A 16326-nucleotide genomic window follows, 5' to 3' on the forward strand; every position below is an offset into this window, starting at 1 on the left:
GGTGTTTGAAGAATGTAGCTGCTGTCTTGGCAGGAACCAATGGGGATCCATAATAAAACTAGATTCTGAATCAGAATGTCATTAGAATGTTGCTGAGTCTTGGCAGGCCCAATGGGGATGGCCCATAAAATAAACTGATTCAGGAAGAATTGTTTTAGTAGCTGCTGTCTTGACAGGAACTAATGGGGATCCATAATAAACCCCAGGAAGAGTAGCTGCTGGCAGGAACTAATGGGGATCCATAATAAACCCCTGGAAGAGTAGCTGCTGTCTTGGCAGGAACTAATGGGGATCCATAATAAACCCCAGGAAGAGTAGCTGCTGTCTTGGCAGGAACTAATGGGGATCCATAATAAACCCCAGGAAGAGTAGCTGCTGTCTTGACAGGAACTAATGGGGATCCATAATAAACCCCTGGAAGAGTAGCTGCTGTCTTGACAGGAACTAATGGGGATCCATAATAAATACCAATGAGGTATATCTGTTGTTGTTTTAGTAAATCTCAGTCTGGAAACTGTTACATTTTTAGACATATTTTCAACACCAGTATCCAAAATGATCTGGCTGCTCCCATTGGACGGTGCAGAACGCTGAAAGTAGGGGCCACAGTATAACATCTCTCGTATGGTGTTTGTCATTAGAATGTTGCTGAGCCTTATGCTGGCCGGCCCAATGGTTACACGGCCCTGATAAAACTAGATTCTGAATCAGAATGTCATTAGAATGTTGCTGAGCCTATGCTGGCCGGCCCAATGGTTACATGGCCCTGATAAAACTAGATTCTGATTCAGAATGTCATTAGAATGTTGCTGAGCCCTATGCTGGCCGGCCCAATGGTTACATGGCCCTGATAAAACTAGATTCTGAATCAGGGGAATGTTCATGAGGGGTGGGGGAGGGGGCGGGGGCCATTTGATTAATTGTTCTTCCCCAAGCCATAAGACTGCTGAACAATTACTCAAATGCGAGTAGCAGCAGTTTAAAAACAAATGGGGGGGTGTCAATGTAAATTGTCCGATGGCCATTTGATTAATTGTTCTTCCCCAAGCCATAAAACTGCTGAACAATTACTCAACTGGCCACCTGGATTATTTACATTGCCCCCCCCCCCCACACGACTGCAACTCGCTGTTTTATCTATGCATAGTCACTTTACCCCTACTTATATGAACAAATGACCTCGACTAACCTGAACTCGTTATTTTATTTTATTGTGTTACTTATTTTAAATATTGTTTTACTTTATTTGGTAAATATTTTCATAACTCTTTCTTGAACTGAATGGTTTGGTTAAGTTAAGAGCATGTAAAGTAAGCGTTACACGGTAAGGTCTAAACCGGTTGTATTGAGCGCATGTGATAAATAAAGTTTGATTTCATTTGAACACTCACCTTCCAATCAGTGTTGTCGACTCGATAACAGTGGAAATGACAGGTAGTCTAGTGGTTAGAGGGGAGGGGAGGTAGGTAGTCTAGTGGTTAGAGGGGAGGCAGGTAGTCTAGTGGTTAGAGGAGGCAGGTAGCCTAGTGGTTAGAGGGGGAGGCAGGTAGTCTAGTGGTTAGAGGGGAGGGGGAGGCAGGTAGTCTAGTGGTTAGAGGGGGAGGCAGGTAGTCTAGTGGTTAGAGGGGGAGGGGAGGCAGGTAGTCTAGTGGTTAGAGGAGGCAGGTAGCCTAGTGGTTAGAGGAGGCAGGTAGCCTAGTGGTTAGAGGGGGGAGGCAGGTAGTCTAGTGGTTAGAGGGGAGGGGGAGGCAGGTAGTCTAGTGGTTAGAGGAGGCAGGTAGCCTAGTGGTTAGAGGGAGGCAGGTAGTCTAGTGGTTAGAGGGGGAGGGGGAGGCAAGTAGTCTAGGGGTTAGAGGGGGGAGGCAGGTAGCCTAGTGGTTAGAGGAGGCAGGTAGCCTAGTGGGAGTGGGGAGGCAGGTAGTCTAGTGGTTAGAGGAGGCAGGTAGTCTAGTGGTTAGAGGGGGAGGCAGGTAGTCTAGTGGTTAGAGGGGGGGGAGGCAGGTAGTCTAGTGGTTAGAGGAGGCAGGTAGCCTAGTGGTTAGAGGGGAGGCAGGTAGTCTAGTGGTTAGAGGGGAGGGGAGGGTAGCAGTGGTTAGAGGGGGAGTGCAGGTCTAGTGGTTAGAGGGGAGGCAGGTAGTCTAGTGGTTGGTAGTTAGTTATGAGGGGAGGGGAGGCAGGTAGTCCAGTGGTTAGGAGGAGGAGGGCCAGTGGCCAGAGGTAGCCCAGTGGTTAGAGGGGGAGGCAGGTAGTCTAGTGGTTCAGTGGTTAGTTAGAGGGGGAGGCAGGCAGCCCAGTGGTTAGAGGGGGAGGAGGAGGCAGGTAGCCTAGTGGTTAGAGGAGGGGAGGCAGGTGGTCTAGTGGTTAGAGGGGAGGGGAGGCAGGTAGTCCAGTGGTTAGAGGGGGAGGGGGAGGCAGGTAGTCTAGTGGTTAGAGGGGAGGGGGAGGCAGGTGGTCTAGTGGCCAGAGGGGAGGGGAGGCAGTCCAGCGGTTAGAGGGGGAGGCAGGCAGTCCAGCGGTTGAGGGGAGGGGGTAGGGAGTCCAGTGGTTAGAGGAGGCAGGTAGTCTAGTGGTTAGAGGAGGGGGAGGCAGGTGGTCCAGTGGTTGAGGGGAGGGGAGGCAGGTAGTCCAGCGGCCAGAGGGGGAGGTGGTAGTCCAGGCACAGAGGGGGAGGGGGAGGGGCAGGTAGTCTAGCGGTTAGAGGAGGAGGAGGCAGGTAGTCTAGTGGTTAGAGGGGAGGGGGTGGCAGAGTAGTCCAGTGGTTAGAGGGGGAGGGGGAGGCAATAGTCTAGTGGTTAGAGGGGAGGCAGGTAGTCTAGTGGTTAGAGGGAGGCAGGTAGTCTAGTGGTTAGAGGGGGAGGGGCAGGTAGTCCAGTGGTTAGAGGGGAGGCAGGTAGTCTAGTGGTTAGAGGGGAGGGAGGCAGGTAGTCTAGTGGTTAGGGGGGGGAGGAGGCAGGTAGTCTAGTGGTTAGGGGAGGGGAGGCAGGTAGTCCAGTGGTTAGGGGGGGGGGGCAGGTAACCTAGTGGTTAGGAGTTAGAAAGGCAGACAGCCTAGTGGTTAGAGGGGAGGCAGGTAGCCAGTGGCCAGAGGGGAGGCAGGCAGCCTAGTGGTTAGAGTTGGGAGGCAGGTAGCCTAGTGGTTAGAGGGGAGGCAGGTAGTCTAGTGGTTAGAGGGGAGGCAGGTAGTCTAGTGGTTAGAGGGGGAGGCAGGTAGTCTAGTGGTTAGAGGAGGGGTAGTCTAGTGGTTAGAGGGGAGGCAGGTAGTCTAGTGGTTAGAGGGGAGGGGGAGGCAGGTAGTCTAGTGGTTAGAGGGGGAGACAGGGTAGTCTAGTGGTTAGAGGGAGAGGGGGAGGCAGGTAGTCTAGTGGTTAGAGGGAGAGGGGGAGGGGCAGGTAGTCTAGTGGTTAGAGGGGGGAGGCAGGTAGTCTAGTGGTTAGAGGGGGGAGACAGGGTAGTCTAGTGTTAGAGTGTTGGTCATTAAACCCACAGCTTTAGAACCCTCCCATTGGCTCCTCAGTGTCTCATTAGAACCCCTCCCATTGGCTCCTCTGTGTCTCATTAGAACCCCTCCCATTGGCTCCTCAGTGTCTCATTAGAACCCCTCCCATTGGCTTCTCAGTGTCTCATTAGAACCCTCCCATTGGCTCCTCTGTGTCTCATTAGAACCCTCGCATTGGCTCCTCAGTGTCTCATTAGAACCCCTCACATTGGCTCCTCAGTGTCTCATTAGAACCCCTCCCATTGGCTCCTCAGTGTCTCGTTAGAACCCCTCCCATTGGCTCCTCTGTGTCTCATTAGAACCCCTCCCATTGGCTCCTCAGTGTCTCGTTAGAACCCCTCCCATTGGCTCCTCAGTGTCTCATTAGAACCCCTCCCATTGGCTCCTCAGTGTCTCGTTAGAACCCTCCCATTGGCTCCTCAGTGTCTCGTTAGAACCCTCCCATTGGTCCTCGGTGGAATGCATGATATTCACAGCCAGGACCTCAGAAACCTTGTTACATTCCGCTCATGCATACCGAGAGTGAAACAGACTATTGTTGACATAACTCCTTATCAGTGAGACTGGAGACGTGTGAGAGAAGCTCTGGGGTTTAATTAACATGTGTATAGATCCTGAACCCAGCCACACCTCACTGGGGTAAAACAATAGTCATTTCAACACCCAGAACCGAAACCCGTCTATCAGGAGAGACTGAAACAATTGGTACTGTCCCAATGCACCACAGCAGGAGTCGTACATGTGTAAATGTAAATGTACATGTGGTTAGCACACACACCTGGGTTTGTGGTCTGATATATTCAGGATGAGGATTTATTTAGGGGGGGGGCAGGTATTCTAGACAGAGTTTTGTCCTAAATACACCAGGCTACGGACTCATTTGAGGTTCAAATCACAGTTTTCACGCCACAGAAATACACTGAAGCAGGCCCAGGTTTGGGCTCAGACAGGTGTGGTTAAAGTAGGTTCTCCTACTGGCTGCTTCCCCTGGTGGTTGTGAGAGGAAAGAGCAGGCTGAAGGTGTACAGTGGAGGGAAAAAAAAACATTACAACTAAAACCACAGAACAATGAGCCATACATTTTGCCAGAAGTTTCAATGTGAAGCATCTGGTTGGCGTGTTCCACTCACTACCAAATATGGTAATGAGAGGAAGTCCAGTGGTCAGCGGTGGGAGAAGATGGAACGAAATGAATTTATGACAAAAATTCTGCTCATTTTCTCATCTATGAAACATTTGAACTCCATACAGTTTTCTGTTTCCAAAACTAGAATAAAATATCAAACAGAGTGGACTGCGTTTTGTAGACTTTAACCTTTGCCAACGTTTTTGTTGTTGTTGTTGAATGGTTGTTGTTTAGGAATGCAAACGAGAAATGAGTTCTTACACATGCGCACTTCACCGAGTAGGCGTTCCCTAACGGAAACATGCAAATGAATGCTTGAACGCACCAATAGAATTGAATAGCTCTTGCTTGGCTCTGCCCACCTCCTTGCTCGTTCTGCCCCACTATGATTAATTTGGCTCCCATTTGGAACGATAAGCTTTGGTCTATCTTGGGTTAGTTATAACAAATAAAAAATAGCTAAAACAGGTACTGCACGCATACTGCGAATGTCTTTATGACTCAAAAGTACAGCATCTGCACATTTACCAGACGGACACCCTCATCAGCGGGGAGGGAAATTAACACCAGCCGAATGCTGGTAGAGTTTGGCATTGACTGATAGAATGTATATTATCCAAAACCACTCAGTTAAATCCAAAAACCCACATGCAAAACAACGTATCTGTGTGTTATAACATTACATGCGTTTTCTATGTATTATCGTCATTATTTTCGGGAAGAAAATGTGGGCATCGACCAGCCATCCTGCTCATATGAGTTACTGTCTGTCTTGAACCTGAAGACAGGAACCAGTGAATGCTGTTTCCACCCGTTATAGATATACAACCATGCGTGAACTTGTTTTTACCTCAAAGACCAATGGCTGTGTTGCATTTGCTAACAGCAGAAATTTGAGCAGCAATAGCGGTCAAATCAAGGAATATTATTTGGTAGAATTGAAGAAGAAAACAAAACAACAACAAACAAAAAAACAATACGTGTAATTGATCAAAGAGGTCTTTGATTAATAAGATCTCGCGTTGATAGGATCAGATGACGCAAACCAACGCGAGAATCTGCGAGATCTGTGTTTTTAAGGGGGTTCAACAGCACATGACCCATGTTCATTCCCTTCTGCGTAGCTACGCTAGAGTGTGTTCGGAGCCTCGGCACACATTTTATTATCAAAAAAAAAACACAAAAAAATATATAAAATAAATAAACACAAGGGAAGATTATTTTTTTGTAAGAAAAAGAAAAAAACTCGGTGAAGCAGGATTTAACAAGTAACCCGTCGAAAATAGGACGAGATTTCGGAAGAGAAGGTCATTTGTTCCATTTTGATAACATTGCTGGAAAGGCGTGGGGTGATTTCATTTTAATAGTTAACCGAGACCTTTTATGATTATTTTATTAGCTAGAAGCTATAACGTAGCAGGGGATTTTTGTTTGTTGTCGCATCTGTTATTATTGTAACGTTAACTAGTCGTAGCTACTATTAAACTTTTATTTTGTAATTTATTTCCTCCCGAAGGTAACGTAGCAGAATTAGCCAACCGGCCCGCATTGCTTTTTAGGGCCTAAGTGCGAAGTAGTTAACGTCCAAAACATTTATTTTTATTTCATTTTTTAGCAAACAGCAAATCTTCGGTGTCATAAGACACCATTTCACGTTAACCTGACAACGTAACGTGTTTATTCCCCTCCCCGTATTAGTTATTTAAAAACCCCATAATGAATCCAAGCGCCCCCAGTTACCCGATGGCCTCCCTGTACGTGGGCGACCTGCACCAGGATATCACCGAGGCCATGCTGTACGAGAAGTTCAGCCCCGCCGGGCCCATCCTCTCCATCCGGGTCTGCAGGGACATGATCACTCGGCGATCCCTCGGATATGCCTACGTCAACTTTCAACAACCAGCCGATGGTAACTATTTTATATTTTATTATATTATTATTTTATATTTATTATTTATATTATTATTTATTATTTTATATTTATTATTTATATTATTTATTATTTTTTTAATAATAATAATACATCGTATTTAATCGTAATGGTATCACCAGTAAAAAAAAAAATATATATATATATATATATATATATATATATAACATGACGTGGCTCACACGTTCACGTTGCACCAAAAAAAAATTAAAATGTCAATCCGGTGTGATGAATCACATTATAGGTCTAAGTACATAATCACGCGTCAACATTTGACTAACATGGTTTCAGTTCAGCAAGCTATGTAAGGCCAACGAGTCTTTCACTGTCCTAATTTGTTGTCGTGTTGTAGGTTCAATAATTAAATTGGGAGTATTGGCTGCAAATGGCGCGGTTTCCTTCAACCGCATTCTTAATGGTACACGGCTCCCGATATGTGTTTTCTAGCTGAACGTGCCCTGGACACCATGAACTTTGACGTCATCAAGGAGACCTCTGCGTATCATGTGGTCTCAGCGTGACCCTTCCCTGAGGAAGAGTGGGGTGGGCAACATCTTCATCAGAACCTGGACAAGTCCATTGACAACAAGGCCCTCTATGACACCTTCTCGGCGTTCGGAAACATCCTATCCTGCAAGGTAGGATGAGAGAGACGCTTTCTGGCTAATGTGTGGTTGCCATGTGCTGTGTTGTTCAACCCCCAGTGTTGGTTGAAATGTGTGTTGGATTCTGAGTCTGTTGTTTTGGTGCGCATGGTGTTTTAAAACCACCGCCTGTGCTCTCCGATGTCCCTTCTCCCAGGTGGTTTGTGATGAGAATGGCTCAAAAGGCTATGGCTTTGTGCATTTTGAGACCCAGGAGGCGGCTGAAAGAGCCATTGAGAAAATGAACGGCATGCTGCTCAATGACAGAAAAGTGTAAGTGTGATCAGTCCTCGTGAACTTAGAGACGTAATCAATAATAGATGGGGGTGGTAGGGAGGGGGCTAGTCAGCTGTCTACAGAGTTAAAATGCAACTCAACCCGTACAGAAATGTAACTTGAGTTGTAACGCGAACTGGTTTTCAATTTCAACTAGATTCAAAAGAATTGGTTTGATTTTTAAAGCATGATTTTGTTTTGTGTGAGTTCTAAACTTTTAATTTGACTAACTCAAGGTTTTTTTTTGTTTGTTTCAAGTGTCCACTAATAAAGAACTGTTGCTCTGTAGCCTTGTGCTTCTCTCCTCACAGCTTTATCAAACCCAATCCTCTTTCCATGGGGGGTGGTTTAGTCAAAATGGTGGTAACATACGCCACCAAGCTCACCCTCCCCAACTCTACAGAACAGGAAGCCCTTTCAACACACTGTTCAACTAACAATATTATTTATTAACATACAATAGGTTCGTCGGGCGTTTCAAATCCCGCAAAGAGCGAGGCTGAGCTCGGAGCCAGAGCCAGAGAGTTCACCAACGTGTACATCAGAACCCGGAGAGGACATGGACGACGAGAAGCTCAGGGAGCTGTTTGGGAAATATGGTAAGTGTCTGCCACGTGCTGTTGTTCTACACCCGGGGGTCCACGTGCTGTTGTTCTACACCCGGGGGTCCACGTGCTGTTGTTCTACACCCGGGGGTCCACGTGCTGTTGTTCTACACCCGGGGTCCAGGGTTCCACACCCGGGGTCCACGTGCTGTTCTACACCCGGGGGTCCACGTGCTGTTCTACACCCGGGGGTGTGTTCATTAGGGAGCAAACGGCACCAAGGGAGGAGGGAGGGACCTGATTAATGTCCAATAAATAAATGTTTTCTCACGGCAATATAATGGAATCTAGCCCAGATTGTCGATTTTTTTTCCCCTCGTATTTGTAAATGTCTGTTCTGTAGGAGTTAGAATTTGATGTCGTTTTGTGTTGGGTTCTACTGTTCCAGGACCGGCCCTGAGCATCAGGGTGATGACGGACGACAGCAGGGAAGTCCCGAGGATTTCAATCAGCTTTGAGAGGCACGAGGATGCTCAGAGGGTGAGTTGTACCGCACATTTCCTTATTATCGCTTATCTGGACGTTGAATAGAGCTACGTGTCCTATGAAAGACAGTGAATTCTTGACCTCAACGGGGCCGCCTTATCCGTTACGTTCTCAGGCTGTAGACGAGATGAACGGGAAGGATTTCAACGGGCGACAGGTCTCGTGGGCCGAGCCCAGAAGAAGGGAGAGCGCCAGACGGAGTTGAAAAGCATAAAGTTTGAGCAGATGAAGCAGGACCGTATGACCACCAGAGGTCAACTGTACGTCAGAATCTGGACGATGGCTCGACGACGACGGCTGAGGAAGGAGTTCTCTCCTTTCGGTACCATCACCAGCGCCAAGGTAACCTTCCCACACCCTTCTACACCCTCCTACAACCTTCTACACCCTTCTACAACCTTCTACACCCTCCTACAACCTTCTACACCTTCCTACACCCTCCTACACCTTCCCACAACCTTCTACACCCTCCTACAACCTTCTACACCCTCCTACAACCTTCTACACCCTCCTACAACCTTCTACACCTTCCTACAACCTTCTACACCTTCCTACACCCTCCTACACCTTCCCACAACCTTCTACACCCTCCTACAACCTTCTACACATTCCTACACCTTCCTACAACCTTCTACACCTTCCTACAACCTTCTACAACCTTCTACACCTTTCTACAACCTTCTACACCTTTCTACAACCTTCTACACCTTCCTACAACCTTCTACACCCATCTACACCTTCCTACAGCCTTCCTAAGTCAATATCACCCTCTGATTGAGCCATTACTGTAGTGTGGTGGTACGCTTGTTGCCTGTCTCTATAAAGCGGTGTGGTCTATAGGCCCCTGTCTTTCTGGTTCAGAAACCCCTTTTATTTAATGTGCCTCTCTCTCTAGGTGATGATGGAAGGTGGTCGCAGCAAGGGCTTCGGCTTCGTGTGCTTCTCCTCCCCGGAGGAGGCCACCAAGGCCGTGACGGAGATGAACGGGCGCATCGTGGCCACCAAGCCGCTGTACGTGGCGCTGGCCCAGAGGAAAGAGGAGCGCCAGGCTCACCTCACCAACCAGTACATGCAGAGGATGGCCACCGTCAGGCCCGTGCCCCAACCCTGGGTCCTCAACCCCTACCAGCCTGCCTCCCTCTGGGTACTTCATGGCTGCCATCCCCCAGACTCAGAACCGCTCTACTACTCCACCAATCAGCTGGCTCAGCTGAGACCAGGCCCACGCTGGGGCCACCCAGGGCGTCAGACCACAACGTAAAGATCTACAATTTTTTTATTTTAGTCAAACAGTTTCACTCCAGACTAGAATAGCTCCACCCAGAAGTAGTTTGTTTTAATTGTCTGTTCTGCTTCCAGACCCCAGAACATGCCCAACGCCATGCGCCCGTCCGCCCCCAGGCCGCAGACCCGGTGCCATGAGGCCCTCGTCATCCCAGGTGCCACGCATGATGGCCGGCCAGAGAATGGGAGTTTACCTGGTTAACCCAGAGAATGGGTGAGTTTACCTGGTTAACCCAGAGGATGGGTGAGTTTACCTGGTTAACCCAGAGGATGGGTGAGTTTACCTGGTTAACCCAGAGAATGGGTGAGTTTACCTGGTTAACCCAGAGGATGGGTGAGTTTACCTGGTTAACCCAGAGGATGTGAGTTTGCCTGAGTTAACCCAGAGGATGGGTGAGTTTACCTGGTTAACCCAGTGGGTGAGTTTACCTGGTTGACCCAGGGGATGGGTGAGTTTACCTGGTTGACCCAGGGGATGGGTGAGTTTACCTGGTTGACCCAGGGATGGGTGAGTTTACCTGGTTGACCCAGGGGATGGGTGAGTTTACCTGGTTGACCCAGGATGGGTGAGTTTACCTGGTTGACCCAGGGGATGGGTGAGTTTGGCCTGGTTGACCCAGGGGATGGGTGAGTTTACCTGGTTGACCCAGGGGATGGGTGAGTTACCTGGTTGACCCAGGGGATGGGTGAGTTTACCTGGTTGACCCAGGGGATGGGTGAGTTTACCTGGTTAACCCAGGGATGTGAGTTTACCTGGCTGGACCCAGGGGATTGAGTTTACCTGGCTGACCCAGGATGGGTGAGTTTACCTGGTTGACCCAGGGGATGGGTGAGTTTACCTGGTTGACCCAGGGGATGGGGTGAGTTTACCTGGTTAACCCAGGGGATGGGTGATGGTAACCCAGGGGATGGGTGAGTTTACCTGGTTCAGGGGAGGGTGAGTTTACCTGGTTGACCCAGGGGATGGGTGAGTTTACCTTTGACCCAGGGGAAGTGTTTACCTTTGACCCAGAGGATGGGTGAGTTTATCTGGTTAACCCAGAGGATGGGTGAGTTTATCTGGTTAACCCAGAGGATGGGTGAGTTTATCTGGTTAACCCAGAGGATGGGTGAGTTTACCTGACCCAGAGGATGGTGGGTTTACCTGGTTGACCCAGGGGAGGGGTGAGTTTACCTGGTTGACCCAGGGATGGGTGAGTTGCCTGGTTGACCCAGGGGATGGGTGAGTTTACCTGGTTGACCCAGGGGATGGGTGAGTTTACCTGGTTGACCCAGGGGATGGGTGAGTTTACCTGGTTAACCCAGCCCTGTATATCCGTAATGCTTTCACAACCACCTTTCAGCTACTATTTACTCTATTTCTACCGTCGGTTGAAGGATTTAAGCCTTGAGGCATGGGTGTGTGTATGTGTGTCATTCAGAGGTGAACGGGCAAGACAAAATATTTAAGTGCCTTTGAACGGGGTGGTAGGTAGTAGGTGCCTTTGAACGGGGGGTGGTAGGTAGTAGGTGCCTTTGAACAGGGGGTGTGGTAGGTAGTAGGTGCCTTTGAACGGGGGTGTGGTAGGGATTAGGTGCCTTTGAACGGGGTGTGGTAGTAGTAGGTGCCTTTGAACAGGGGGGGGTGGTAGGTAGTAGGTGCCAGGCGCCCGGTTTGAGTTTGTGAAGAACTGCAACGCTGCTGGGTTTTGAGACTCAACAGTTTCCCTGTGTATCAAGAATGGTCCACCACCCAAAGGACATGCAGCCATCTTGACACAATTGTTGGAACGCTTTCAACATCTTGTAGAGTCCATGTCCCACAAGTTAAGGCTGTTATGGGGTTTGGGGGGTACAACTCAATATTAGGAAGGTGTTCTTAATGTTTTTGTACGCTCACCATGTCTCAATATATGAATCTGTCTCTTGGATGTTGACTGACTCTCCTCCTCTTCCTCCCCTCTCCCTTTTCTTCCTCCCCTCTCCCTTTTCTTCCTCCCCTCTCCCTTTTCTTCCTCCCCTCTCCCTTTTCTTCCTCCCGCTCTTCTTCTCTTCCTCCCCCTCTTCTTCTCTTCCTCCTCTCCTCTCCCTCTCCAGCCACCCAGGCCCTGGGCCAGCGTCCTGCCGGTGCGGCGGCTGCTGCAGCCCCGGTGAGGATGCCTCAGTACAAGTATGCAGCAGGCGTGAGGAACCCCCAGCAGCACATGTCCAGCCAGCCCCAGGTGCCCATGCAGCAGCCGGCTGTCCACGTCCAGGGACAGGAGCCTCTGACGGCCTCCATGCTGGCGGCGGCTCCTCCTCAGGAACAGAAGCAGATGTTGGGTGAGTCTTTTTACTGACCTTCCAGTCTCCTTCAGTTAAAGGTGCTTCCTCTGCATTGGAAGGTCAGGAATATATCTGTAGTAATAGTGCTAAAGGTCTGTAGTAATAGTGCTAAAGGTCTGTAGTAATAGTGCTAAAGGTCTGTAGTAATAGTGCTAAAGGTCCGTAATATATCTGTAGTAATAGTGGAATGATAAGAGTTTCATAATGTTGCTTAACCGGGCGGCGTTGTGGATTGGCTGATTTTCGCCTGTTGATTTCTCCCGGCCATTTCCCGGTTGCTAAAATTCAAATATTTTTGGTTAACTTCCAGTTTTACGTGATAAAATAATCGGTCATTGTGTAGAGAATCATTGTTCTGTCTAAAACCACTGTTAAATATATTTTAAATCATTAAATATTGTCTTTTCAGTTATTTGAAGCTGGTGCACAAAAAACGCACGTAAAACACACAAAAAAACAACTTAAGAACAGGAAGTATAGAAATAGCGACATAGAGATCATATCTACCTCTTCTTAGACTTGCTTTCAGTGAGAATGCCAGATCTATAACGCCCGTTTCTATGTGAATCTGGTCTGGTCGCCCAAAGAGTTACACACCGTTTGCAGCTTCTTCTTTTTCAAAACGACGATCAACATTTTTATGTGCTCTTTGTCAATGATGTATTCTGTAAAAAATGTCTGAACTTATGACTTTCAGTGATTCTTATTTTTCAACTGAGACAAAGAGCCCAACCTGTCTGTCAATGAACCACTGAAGAAGTAGCATCTGTTGTCTTGACTGTTGGCCCTCAAATGGCTGCTGAGCCTTTTTCTGGGTCCTTTACTGATGCTGAATCCCCCCTCCCCTCCTCATTCTCCAGGCGAGCGTCTGTTCCTCTCATCCAAAACATGCACCCTAGTCTGGCTGAAAGATCACCGGCATGCTGTTGGAGATCGACAACTCCGAGTTGCTCCACATGCTGGAGTCTCCCGAGTCTCTCCGCTCCAAGGTGGACGAGGCTGTCGCTGTGCTGCAGGCTCACCAGGCCAAGGAGTCCGCCCAGAAGCCCACCAACCCCGCCGGAGTCCCCAGCTAAGAACCGGTATGACTATATTTAGACTGTAGATGTATTTAATCTGTTTTAAGTGTACCATCGACGTTGTCAGTGCTACTAATGTTAACGTTTGTTTGTTTGTTTCAGAGACGGTAATCTTGCTTCACCGAAGAAAATGGTAGAAAAAATTTAAACATGGAAACCTGAAAACTCTGAAAACATTGCAAAAATGAATAAAGTTTTCTTTACAAAAAATGAATACAACATCTGCCGGGTCTAGAGAAGATTAAGCTAGTCCTCGTTATTAAAAGTTACAAAGTGGACAAAACTAAAAAAAAATAGAAAAACACTTATCTTAATTATTGAAAATGTTTGACAAAATGTGACCATTAAAATTAAAAACATTCCATTGTTTTATTTCCTCTTCCAGTATCAATACTCAGATTATCAGCTGTTGTGTTCGAGATGAGATAGCTGAGTACTTTGTCATTTGGATTGAAAACTGCTAAATAAAGATATCAAACACTTAAAATGGGTCTTTTCCTTTTGAGCTGGTGCACGAAGGTTCATCTAACCTCCTTTGTAGATGGCATTCACCTTATAGTAATTATTACGATGAAGAGATATATGTTTTCCCCACACTTTTTAGTGCACTGTAGTTGCTAATGGAACCGCTGACCTGTACTTTTGAGGTGATGGGTACTGCAGAGCACTGGTGTGGTGTAGCAGGAGCTGTGTTCTGCCACTAGGTGGCGCTGTAGTTTACAGTAATAGTGGAGGTGGCTCGTGAATGTGTGATGTGCAGCTCCAGCTGATCAGGAGTTGCCTTTACAACCTCCCAAATATGGTCTCTCTTTGTAAACTAATGAGAGTTTTCTTCTGAGGTGACTGGTCAACCAGTGATCTGGTCTCTGACCCTCCAGTACTCTGGATGACTGGTCAACCAGTGATCTGGTCTCTGTGACCCTCCAGTACTCTGAATGACTGGTCAACCAGTGATCTAACATCTGTTACCCTCCAGTACTCTGAATGACTGGTCAACCAGTGATCTAACATCTGTGACCCTCCAGTACTCTGACTGGTCAACCAGTGATCTTGTCTCTGACCCTCCAGTACTCTGAATGACTGGTCAACCAGTGATCTAACATCTGTTACCCTCCAGTACTCTGAATGACTGGTCAACCAGTGATCTAACATCTGTGACCCTCCAGTACTCTGACTGGTCAACCAGTGATCTGGTCTCTGACCCTCCAGTACTCTGACTGGTCAACCAGTGATCTAACATCTGTGACCCTCCAGTACTCTGACTGGTCAACCAGTGATCTGGTCTCTGACCCTCCAGTACTCTGACTGGTCAACCAGTGATCTAACATCTGTTACCCTCAGTACTCTGAATGACTGGTCAACCAGTGATCTAACAAATATTAGTTCTGTCAAGGTCCATGACCTGAATATTAGTTCTGCCAAGGTCAATGATCCTAATATTAGTTCTGCCAAGGTCCATGACCCTAATATTAGTTCTGTCAGTATTCCAAGGTCCATGACCCTAATATTAGTTCTGCCAAGGCCCATGACCCTAATATTAGTTCTGCCAAGGCCCATGACCCTAATATTAGTTCTGCCAAGGCCCATGACCCTAATATTAGTTCTGCCAAGGCCCATGACCCTAATATTAGTTCTGCCAAGGCCATGACCTCTAATATTAGTTCTGCCATTATAATATTAGGCCCATGACCCTAATATTAGTTCTGCCAAGGCCCATGACCCTAATATTAGTTCTGCCAAGGCCCATGACCCTAATATTAGTTCTGCCAAGGTCCATGCCCTAATATTAGTTCTGCCAAGGCCCATGACCTAATAGTTCTTCAGTATTCTCAGGACCATCGGTCCATGCCATGGCCCTAATATTAGTTCTGCCAAGGTCCATGACCCTAATATTAGTTCTGTCAGTATGTCAGTCAGGACCATCGGTCCATGCTGTGCTGGCTGTCCTTACCTTAACCATCCAACCGTCGGTCCATGCTGTGCTGGCTGTCCTTACCTTAACCATCCAACTGTCGGTCCGTGCTGGCTGTCCTTGTAACCATGTGTCCATGCTGGCTGTCCTTACCCTTAACCATCCAACTGTCGGTCCGTGCTGTGCTGGCTGTCCTTACCTTAACCATCCAACTGTCGGTCCCGTACTGGCTGTCCTTACCGTGAACCATCCAACCGTCGGTCCATGCTGTGCTGGCTGTCCTTACCTTAACCATCCAACTGTCGGTCCATGCTGTGCTGTCCTTACCTTAACCATCCAACTGTCGGTCCATGCTGTGCTGGCTGTCCTTACCTTAACCATCCAACTGTCGGTCCGTACTGGCTGTCCTTACCGTAACCATCCAACCGTCGGTCCATGCTGTGCTGGCTGTCCTTACCGTAACCATCCAACCGTCGGTCCATGCTGTGCATGCTGTTGTTCTTGGGTTTCAGCCCCATTTCTGGGGTCCTGACTTTTCAGGCTAAAAACAAAGGTCAGTTTGTCATCAACTAAGGACTAATCAATGGTAACCTGTTCATGTAGGCCTAATCAATGGTAACCTATTCATGTAGGCCTGATCAATGGTAACCTATTCATGTAGGCCTGATCAATGGTAACCTATTCATGTAGGCCTGATCAATGGTAACCTGTTCATGTAGGCCTGATCAATGGTAACCTGTAGGCCTAATCAATGGTAACCTGTAGGCCTAATCAATGGTAACCTATTCATGTAGGCCTAATCAATGGTAACCTGTAGGCCTAATCAATGGTAACCTGTTCATGTAGGCCTAATCAATGGTAACCTATTCATGTAGGCCTAATCAATGGTAACCTGTTCATGTTATTAGGAACATTTCTTGGTGTTTTGTAACTGTCTTTTTCCATTCATCAAATGGTAATTTAGCCTATGCACAGGTAGACACCATGCACAGACAACATGCACAGGTAGACACCATGCACAGGTAGACAACATGCAAAGGTAGACACCATGCACAGGTAGACAACATGCACAGGTAGACAACATGCACAGGTAGACACCATGCACAGGTAGACAACATGCACAGGTAGACACCATGCACAGGTAGACACCATGCACAGGTAGACACCATGCACAGGTAGACAAC

General features: G+C 47.7%; 1 non-coding gene and 1 pseudogene across 1 annotated transcript; both read left to right on the plus strand.

Moving 5' to 3' along the window:
* Positions 1–6267: 6267 nt before the first annotated feature.
* On the plus strand, positions 6268–13383 carry LOC124017785 (annotated as a pseudogene).
* On the plus strand, positions 12798–12877 carry LOC124017788. Its single transcript, XR_006835524.1, has one exon. It is a non-coding gene; the product is annotated as a small nucleolar RNA SNORD72 (small nucleolar RNA).
* Positions 13384–16326: the final 2943 nt, after the last annotated feature.

This window comes from Oncorhynchus gorbuscha, unplaced genomic scaffold (genome assembly GCF_021184085.1).
Source record: "Oncorhynchus gorbuscha isolate QuinsamMale2020 ecotype Even-year unplaced genomic scaffold, OgorEven_v1.0 Un_scaffold_3263, whole genome shotgun sequence".
Lineage (NCBI taxonomy): Eukaryota > Metazoa > Chordata > Actinopteri > Salmoniformes > Salmonidae > Oncorhynchus > Oncorhynchus gorbuscha.